General features: G+C 38.7%; 1 protein-coding gene across 8 annotated transcripts in view; it reads right to left on the minus strand.

Annotated features, from left to right (window-relative positions):
- The window catches only part of LOC137244361 (homeobox protein 2-like), a 664,619-nt gene extending 662,718 nt beyond the window's left edge, over positions 1-1,901 (minus strand). For 6 of the 8 annotated variants that reach the window (XR_010950927.1, XR_010950929.1, XR_010950926.1 and 3 more), the window contains exon 1: positions 1,151-1,497. The gene's annotated coding sequence lies outside the window, so the exon portion shown is untranslated. Of the gene's footprint in view, positions 1-1,150; positions 1,498-1,616 lie in introns of those variants that run through there. The other 2 variants (XM_067773278.1, XM_067773279.1) reach the window with 2 other exon arrangements.
- Positions 1,902-10,217: the final 8,316 nt, after the last annotated feature.

Consider the following 10,217-nt stretch of genomic DNA (forward strand, 5'->3'; position numbering starts at 1 on the left):
AAATAAATTTTACGTTTTGGAAGAAATAAAGCTTATTTCCTTAAAACGATAAGTAGCCTATGAGTTGCAGAAATCTTATAAATTTATGAGGTTCCTCAATAAAATGTAAATTTGGAGGCAACACAGTTTACACCTACTTATTAAATTGACACTACGATTTTAGCGCGTAAAAAGTTGATTTTTTTTCAATGAATTCCATACATACTGGATATAATAACGTGTTAAAAGAATAAATTCCTTTTTTTACGAGCTATGGCAGCTACTGCTCTTTAATTTATTGAGGCTTTTAAATGCAGCTTCATAAAATTGGAAAAAGGGTAAGTTTTGCCAGCAATGCGAGCATAGCGTATTGCAGTCAAACCGAATGCCGGATGCAAAATCGGCATATCAAAATTTCTAGAAAAATATGAGTTGATGAGAAAACGAATTTTTACCATTTTTTTCGGTCGGTTCAAGCCATGGATTAACAGAAATATATTGGCTTTGCCGAACACTATTTACTTTTAATTATGCCATTATGATACAGTTTTGAGTAGACTCCGAATTACACCTTCAAAAGCAGTATTTCCTCAAGATACATATATCTCATTAATGCCTTTATTTCAGTTGGAAAAAGCCAAGTCTGAAAATTTTACTAATTTCAAAATGTGTACATAATTAGAAATCCAATGCTTTAACACAACTTTAAGAAAAGATAATGCATTGTTTATGATTAAAAACCTGTATATGTATGCATGTATTTACTGCCCTTTTTTAAGACCTTAAGAACTTAACAAAATGAAAATAACCTAACCGCTAATCCTACCTGAACTGTAGGTTACAAAACTTTCATTCCAAATACTAAGTCATTATAATCAACATTGCTACAAAACTTAAAGCAAACACCGACCCATATCATCCGTTTTTCGTATGGCTTTTGAAAAGGTAAATATGTATTTAGGTCAATAAGGAACCCATTACTATGCGACATATCGTCAATGCCAAAACTGACAGCACACCACGTTAATAGCCAGTGGGATGGTGGCCTCCTTTATTTTCTTTATAAAACTGCCGTCAAACAATTTTACTTTTCTACAAACTTTTCGTTATGAGGCTGTGAGTGGGTGGGAAAGAGGCTGAGGTTTGCAAAGTAAACTTTTTCTGTGCCTACCGATTACTCGAACTGCGAATAAAATGCTCACACTTTGTTGGTGATTGGAGGCGTTGTTACGCGTCACCGTAAATTAAACACACACGCAACTATATTTTACACGAACACAGACTCATTGTGGTAAACATCAGGAACGGCGAGATCTTGGAGCTATTCAAACATACCTTTCCTCTAAATGTATTTTATGTATATTCATAGTCATAATGTTAGGTCAGAGAGTGTACGTGAACCTAATTGATATGTTAATTCGTGGAAAATAACTCCGAATCATTGTTCGAACGCGTACGGTTGCACAACGGATGCGGATACGGACGTATACAAACAAAAACACAAATTCGTGTGCTAAGAGTTTCAATGGTTGGTCACGATGCCCGCTAAATACGAGCGAATTCGCATTTATAATAAGACTATGCGAAGCACTTAAGCTTCGAACTTGACATGTGACGCAATTAAAACCAACTCGTACCTATACCGAACAGCAGATCCACAACGCAAACAAACCGCACACACAAATTATTTTCAACACTTTGAAACAATGTTCAGTCGAAAGCACTATCCTTTTCTCATGTTATCCACATCAAATAGGAACTCACGGTTGATGCACTTTGGCTATTTTAGCCCACATTTAAAACTCAGTGTTATTTCATTAAAAAACGCGCTGCGAGGAGGTTTATATGTTAAGGGTCTATACATTCAAACAATCACATAACTCATTATGCGTGTGCTTTAAAACATCTAGTATCCTCCGTTAGGTACGAACGCCTTCTTCGCCAAACCGAGACTGATATGATGCGACAGAGACAAGTGCTCCTCATTTCGGAAACGAAAGGTCCTTTGAGTTTATTTCCAACAACTTCACCTAACTTTTCCTACCACAGCTATGTTGAGTGTGCGCTTTTAGCGGTCGTCAATAATTGGAATATTGGGTGTATGGGGTGGAATTTGATGTTTACATGAGGTTGCTACTGAAAATTAAAATCTTTTGTTAGTCGAACAGCAACTTACCATGGATATGGTTATTGAGCGTACGGTACCTACACGTCAGAAAAAGAGCTTGAACAAAGTTTTCAATTCAAATACACATCTAGACGAGTAATCATAAAAAATTTTATTCTAGTAGAAACAATAATTTATATTTACAAATTCGCGTTTTTAGACATTTTAAAATTTTTAACAAAATCTTGGTAGATCAATAATTTTTCGGCAATTCTAGGTAATTTTTAGTCTTGCAAGTCTATAATTTAGCAGATATCTTTGATAGTGACATAACTTCAATTTTATTTATTGAAACTTTCCTAACACTCAACTTGATAAGTGGGGTAAGTGTATGTACTAAAATTAGCACAAGCCAACTTTTTCTAGTGGACTTATGGCACTATCAAAAAATTTGCCCGATTGTTTGCCAACTAAGCACTACCATTTTTGTGGTTTTCATTTATCACCTGTTTATAAAATATGTTCTTTATAATTACATATAACCGAATTCGCTCCAGAACTAAGCATTGTTTCAAAAATGTAACACCTGCGCAAACTAGCAGTTATAAAGGTGTATAACTAATTTGCAACTGTCTCAATGATATCCTTATGAAAAAACTCCTGATTAATAAAACTTATTTACAAATAATTTATCTGGGTTGGCATTTGAAAAATCGATAGAACCCAATTAAGAATTTGTCAAGTACATACCATACAAATCCAAGGTGTTTAGTTAAAAAATATAATCTTGATAATTAAAGGCACCATTGTTACCCCACTCTTGAAAGTTTAAATTTTCCCCGCGCCGCACGCATTTTCTGAGAGGGAAAACAAAAGCAGTAAATAAGTCTATACATATGCAGTGAAATAAATTCTGTGTAATTATGACCTAAAATCTGAAAATGCACCACAAATGCTTTCAGATTTTAGGTCATAATCACACAGAATTCATTTCACTACATATGTATAGATTTATTTACTGATTTTGTTTTCTCGTGTATGAATTAAATAGAAAATATCTGCTTAGCAAAACATTTCGGAACAAATAAAAATATAGTAAAAAAAGTACACATCCTCCATATAAATAGTTTACCTACGGGTATCCCTTCAAAGATTTTTTAAAAGTCAAGTAAGTGTTTTTTTACTTGTTTCATTCACGGTCTGAGGTTAAAAAAAAACTTGCAAAATAAGGCATTTAGTTAACTATACTTGATTTGGTGGAGTATTGCATACAATTTTATTTGACTGTTGAATTTTAGGTTAATATACCTTTTTGCGAAGGCGGGGTGATTCAAAACTGCAAAAAAACTGTTTTTTTTTCTCTTACACAAACATAATAATTGAATATTCAATTATTATAAGCCGTTGTTAAGCTCAATAATTTTTAAATATTGAGTACAAATAGAACACACCATTAAACAAACAAACATAATGTGAGATATGCAATTTTTTTTTGTCTTGATTTTCATTGACACTTCATTCGCAAGCGTCGAATGGCAAGGTGCTGAAGAGCTCTTAAAATGCCAGGTTGTCTTAATTTTATTCAAAGTCAATTTGTAGTTTCATTTCACATGTTCCTCCGTTATTCGCAAAAGCTCCGTTATTCACAGTAGTTTCGTTATTCAATTCCGTTATTTCCCGAAATGTTATTTTTTTATTTTTTTAATGGCACCACGCCAGGCACAAAAGCAGTAATATGTATTTCAGAATCCGATATGTGGCTTGCAGCCATGTTTTTTTCACTATCCCGTTGGTTACGTTACGTATATAAAAAGCGTTTGGTCTTTAAATGGCACCACGCAAGATTTAAATTTTCACTGATCCTGTTGGGAGTGCCAAAAAAAGACCCTAACTCCAGGTCAGGGAAGCATTGCATCTCCCAACTCCGCCAAAACGCCATAATGGAGCACAGAAGCCAACCTTTAGGCCGATTTTAATTTTCAGCACAACCAAAAAAGGCCAAAAATATTGCAGTTGAACCGAGGTTGACACTGCACGTCCACACAGCCGAAAAGACGAAAACGGAAAGCTTGTCTATGTAGTCAATGTCTATGTATTCGGCTTGTCATACAAGGTAAAATGCAAAAAAAAAAACATAAGCGATAAAATGTTATATGCACCACATATGATTAACTCATTTGTTCACCTTTTTTGAGATAATAGTCACTTTAAATGGAATGATATTCAACTGTCAATTTATTTATCGATAACTTCTTAAATAGTCCCGAAGTTATACCGAAATGACTCTTGAATATTTCCGAAATGGACCAGAAATAATCCCAAAAAGCCGAAAGACGCCGAAAATATTCGAACGGACCCGGAAGAAGTACCTACTGCATAACGAAATTCACCAACGGACAAACTTTCATATTTTTACAAAACTTAATATTAAAAGGTCTTAGATGTCGCTAAAAACGAACTTGAAATTTGTTTTAAAGAAATCCAAATAGCGGATACCTATGATAAAAGTCTCATTTAAAAACCATCACGAAAATTAAAAAAATAAAGATCAGACCTGTAGCGCGATTCGCTAATTTTTGCCGATTTGAAAAACTTAGATTTTTATCTTAGTCGATTATTGTGGTTTAAACAACACTTGCCAAACATTTACTCAATTTGAACAAGTAAGGAAGGCTAAGTTCGGGTGTAACCGAACATTACATACTCAGTTGAGAGCTATGGAGACAAAATAAGGAAAATCACCATGTAGGAAAATGAACCTAGGGTAACCCTGGAATGTGGTTGTATGACATGTGTATCAAATGGAAGGTATTAAAGAGTATTTTAAGAGAGAGTAGGCCATAGTTCTATGGATGGACGCCATTTAGGGATATCGCCATAAAGGTGGACCAGGGCTGACTCTAGAATGTGTTTGTACGATATGGGTATCAAATGAAAGGTGATAATGAGTATTTTGAAAAGGAGTGATCCTTAGTTCCATAGGTGGACGCCGTTTCGAGATATCGCCATAAAGGTGGACCAGGGATGTCTCTAGTTGTACGATATGGGAATCAAATGAAAGGTGTTACTGAGCATTTTAAGAGGGAGTGGGCATTAGGTCTATAGGTGGACGCCTTTTCGAAATGTCGCCATTAGGGTGGGCCAGGGGTGACTCTAGAATGTTTGTACGATATGGGTATCAAACGAAAGGTGTTACTGAGCATTTTAAGAGGGAGTGGGCATTAGGTCTATAGGTGGACGACTTTTCGAGATATCGTCATTAGGGTGGGCCAGGGGTGACTCTAGAATGTGTTTGTACGATATGGGTATCAAACGAAAGGTGTTACTGAGCATTTTAAGAGGGAGTGGGCATTAGGTCTATAGGTGGACGCCTTTTCGAGATATCGCCATTAGGGTGGGCCAGGGGTGACTCTAGAATGTGTTTGTACGATATGGGTATCAAACGAAAGGTGTTACTGAGCATTTTAAGAGGGAGTGGGCATTAGGTCTATAGGTGGACGCCTTTTCGAGATATCGCCATTAGGGTGGGCCAGGGGTGACTCTAGAATGTTTGTACGATATGGGTATCAAACGAAAGGTGTTACTGAGCATTTTAAGAGGGAGTGGGCATTAGGTCTATAGGTGGACGCCTTTTCGAGATATCGCCATTAGGGTGGGCCAGGGGTGACTCTAGAATGTGTTTGTACGATATGGGTATCAAACGAAAGGTGTTACTGAGCATTTTAAGAGGGAGTGGGCATTAGGTCTATAGGTGGACGCCTTTTCGAGATATCGCCATTAGGGTGGGCCAGGGGTGACTCTAGAATGTTTGTACGATATGGGTATCAAACGAAAGGTGTTACTGAGCATTTTAAGAGGGAGTGGGCATTAGGTCTATAGGTGGGCGCCTTTTCGAGATATCGCCATTAGGGTGGGCCAGGGGTGACTCTAGAATGTTTGTACGATATGGGTATCAAACGAAAGGTGCTACTGAGCATTTTAAGAGGGAGCGGGCATGAGGTCTATAGGTGGACGCCTTTTCGAGATATCGTCATTAGGGTGGGCCAGGGGTGACTCTAGAATGTGTTTGTACGATATGGGTATCAAACGAAAGGTGTTACTGAGCATTTTAAGAGGGAGTGGGCATTAGGTCTATAGGTGGACGCCTTTTCGAGATATCGCCATTAGGGTGGGCCAAGGGTTACTCTAGAATGTTTGTACGATATGGGTATCAAACGAAAGGTGCTACTGAGCATTTTAAGAGGGAGCGGGCATGAGGTCTATAGGTGGACGCCTTTTCGAGATATCGCCATTAGGGTGGGCCAGGGTGACTCTAGAATGTGTTTGTACGATATGGGTATCAAATGAAAGGTGGTAATGAGTATTTTAAAAGGGAGTAATCCTTAGTTCTATAGGTGGACGCCTTTTCGAGATATCGCCATAAAGGTGGACCAAGGGTGACTCTAGAATGTTTGTACGATATGGGTATCAAACGAAAGGTGTTACTGAGCATTTTAAGAGGGAGTGGGTATTAGGTCTATAGGTGGACGCCTTTTCGAGATATCGCCATTAGGGTGGGCCAGGGGTGACTCTAGAATGTTTGTACGATATGGGTATCAAACGAAAGGTGTTACTGAGCATTTTAAGAGGGAGTGTACATTAGGTATATAGGTGGACGCCTTTTCGAGATATCGCCATTAGGGTGGGCCAGGGGTGACTCTAGAATGTTTGTACGATATGGGTATCAAACGAAAGGTGTTACTGAGCATTTTAAGAGGGAGTGGGCATTAGGTCTATAGGTGGACGCCTTTTCGAGATATCGCCATTAGGGTGGGCCAGGGGTGACTCTAGAATGTTTGTACGATATGGGTATCAAACGAAAGGTGTTACTGAGCATTTTAAGAGGGAGTGGGCATTAGGTCTATAGGTGGACGCCTTTTCGAGATATCGCCATTAGGGTGGGCCAGGGGTGACTCTAGAATGTTTGTACGATATGGGTATCAAACGAAAGGTGTTACTGAGCATTTTAAGAGGGAGTGGACATTAGGTATATAGGTGGACGCCTTTTCGAGATATCGCCATTAGGGTGGGCCAGGGGTGACTCTAGAATGTTTGTACGATATGGGTATCAAACGAAAGGTGTTACTGAGCATTTTAAGAGGGAGTGGGCATTAGGTCTATAGGTGGACGCCTTTTCGAGATATCGCCATTAGGGTGGGCCAGGGTGACTCTAGAATGTGTTTGTACGATATGGGTATCAAACGAAAGGTGTTACTGAGCATTTTAAGAGGGAGTGGACATTAGGTCTATAGGTGGACGCCTTTTCGAGATATCGCCATTAGGGTGGGCCAGGGTGACTCTAGAATGTGTTTGTACGATATGGATATCAAATTAAAAGTATTAATGAGGGTTTTAAAAGAGAGTGGCCCTTAGATGTATATGTGAAGGCGTTCTCGCGATATCGACCAAAATGTGGACCAGGTGATCCAGAAAATCATCTGTCGGGTACTCCTAATTTATTTATATATGCAATACCACTAACAGTATTCCTGCCAAGATTCCAAGGGCTGTTGATTTCGCCTTGTAGAACTTTTTCCTTTTCTTCGACTTACTATGGTAGGTATGGTAAGGTATTTTACAAAGTTTTTTCCAAAGTTATATTTTGCGTCAATAAACCAATCCAGTTACCATGTTTCATCCCTTTTTTCGTAGTTGGTATAGAATTATGGCATTTTTTTCATTTTTCGTAATTTTCGATATCGATAAAGTGGCCGTGGTTGTGGTCGGATTTCGGCCATTTTTTATACCAAGATAAAGTGAGTTCAGATAAGTACGTGGGCTAAGTTTAGTAAAGATATATCGGCTTTTGCTCAAGTTATTGTGTTAACGGCCGAGCGAAGGACAGACGTTGGACTGTGGATAAAAACTGGGCGTGGCTTCCACCGATTTCGCCCATTTTCACAGAGAACAGTTACCGTCACAGAATCTATGCTCCTACCAAATTTGAGAAGCATTGGTAAATTTTTGTTCGACTTATGGCATTAAAAGTATTCTAGACAAACTAAATGAAAATGGGCGGAGCCACACCCATTTTGAAATTTTCTTTTTTTTTTGTATTTTGTTGCATCATGTCATTACTGGAGTTGAATTTTGACTTAATTTACTTATATACAGTAAAGATATTAAATTTTTTGTTAAAATTTGAATTAAAAAAATTTTTTTTTAAAAAGTGGGCGTGTTCTTCATCCAATTTTGCTAATTTTTATTTAGCACATATATAGTAATAGTAGAAACGTTCCTGCCAAATCTCATCATGATATCTTCAACGACTGCCAAATTACAGCTTGCAAAACTTTTAAATTACCTTCTTGTAAAAGTGGGCGGTGCCACGCCCATTGTCCAAAATCTTATTAATTTTCTCTTCTGCGTCATAACATCAACCCATCTACCAAGTTTCATCGCTTTAGCCGCCTTTGGCAATGAATTATCGCATTTTTTCGATTTTTCGAAATTTTCGATATCGAAAAAGTGGGCGTTGTTATAGTCCGATATCGTTCATTTTAAATAGCGATCTGAGATGAGTGCTCAGGAACCTACATACCAAATTTCATCAAGATACCTCAAAATTTACTCAAGTTATCGTGTTAACGGACGGACGGACGGACGGACGGACATGGCTCAATCAAATTTTTTTTCGATCCTGATTATTTTGATATATGGAAGTCTATATCTATCTCGATTCCTTTATATATGTACAACCAACCGTTATCCAATCAAACTTAATATACTCTGTGAGCTCTGCTCAACTGAGTATAAACAAGTAAGGAAGGCTAAGTTCGGGTGTAACCGAACATTACATACTCAGTTGAGAGCTGTGGAGACAAAATAAGGAAAATCACCATGTAGGAAAATGAACCTAGGGTAACCCTGGAATGTGGTTGTATGACATGTGTATCAAATGGAAGGTATTAAAGAGTATTTTAAGAGAGAGTAGGCCATAGTTCTATGGATGGACGCCATTTAGGGATATCGCCATAAAGGTGGACCAGGGCTGACTCTAGAATGTGTTTGTACGATATGGGTATCAAATGAAAGGTGATAATGAGTATTTTGAAAAGGAGTGATCCTTAGTTCCATAGGTGGACGCCGTTTCGAGATATCGCCATAAAGGTGGACCAGGGGTGTCTCTAGTTGTACGATATGAGAATCAAATGAAAGGTGTTACTGAGCATTTTAAGAGGGAGTGGGCATTAGGTCTATAGGTGGACGCCTTTTCGAAATGTCGCCATTAGGGTGGGCCAGGGGTGACTCTAGAATGTTTGTACGATATGGGTATCAAACGAAAGGTGTTACTGAGCATTTTAAGAGGGAGTGGGCATTAGGTCTATAGGTGGACGCCTTTTCGAGATATCGTCATTAGGGTGGGCCAGGGGTGACTCTAGAATGTGTTTGTACGATATGGGTATCAAACGAAAGGTGTTACTGAGCATTTTAAGAGGGAGTGGGCATTAGGTCTATAGGTGGACGCCTTTTCGAGATATCGCCATTAGGGTGGGCCAGGGGTGACTCTAGAATGTGTTTGTACGATATGGGTATCAAACGATATTACTGAGCATTTTAAGAGGGAGTGGGCATTAGGTCTATAGGTGGACGCCTTTTCGAGATATCGCCATTAGGGTGGGCCAGGGGTGACTCTAGAATGTTTGTACGATATGGGTATCAAACGAAAGGTGTTACTGAGCATTTTAAGAGGGAGTGGGCATTAGGTCTATAGGTGGACGCCTTTTCGAGATATCGCCATTAGGGTGGGCCAGGGGTGACTCTAGAATGTGTTTGTACGATATGGGTATCAAACGAAAGGTGTTACTGAGCATTTTAAGAGGGAGTGGGCATTAGGTCTATAGGTGGACGCCTTTTCGAGATATCGCCATTAGGGTGGGCCAGGGGTGACTCTAGAATGTTTGTACGATATGGGTATCAAACGAAAGGTGTTACTGAGCATTTTAAGAGGGAGTGGGCATTAGGTCTATAGGTGGACGCCTTTTCGAGATATCGCCATTAGGGTGGGCCAGGGGTGACTCTAGAATGTTTGTACGATATGGGTATCAAACGAAAGGTGCTACTGAGCATTTTAAGAGGGAGCGGGCATGAG

Source organism: Eurosta solidaginis, chromosome 3, assembly GCF_040869045.1.
Source record: "Eurosta solidaginis isolate ZX-2024a chromosome 3, ASM4086904v1, whole genome shotgun sequence".
Classification (NCBI taxonomy): Eukaryota; Metazoa; Arthropoda; class Insecta; order Diptera; family Tephritidae; genus Eurosta; species Eurosta solidaginis.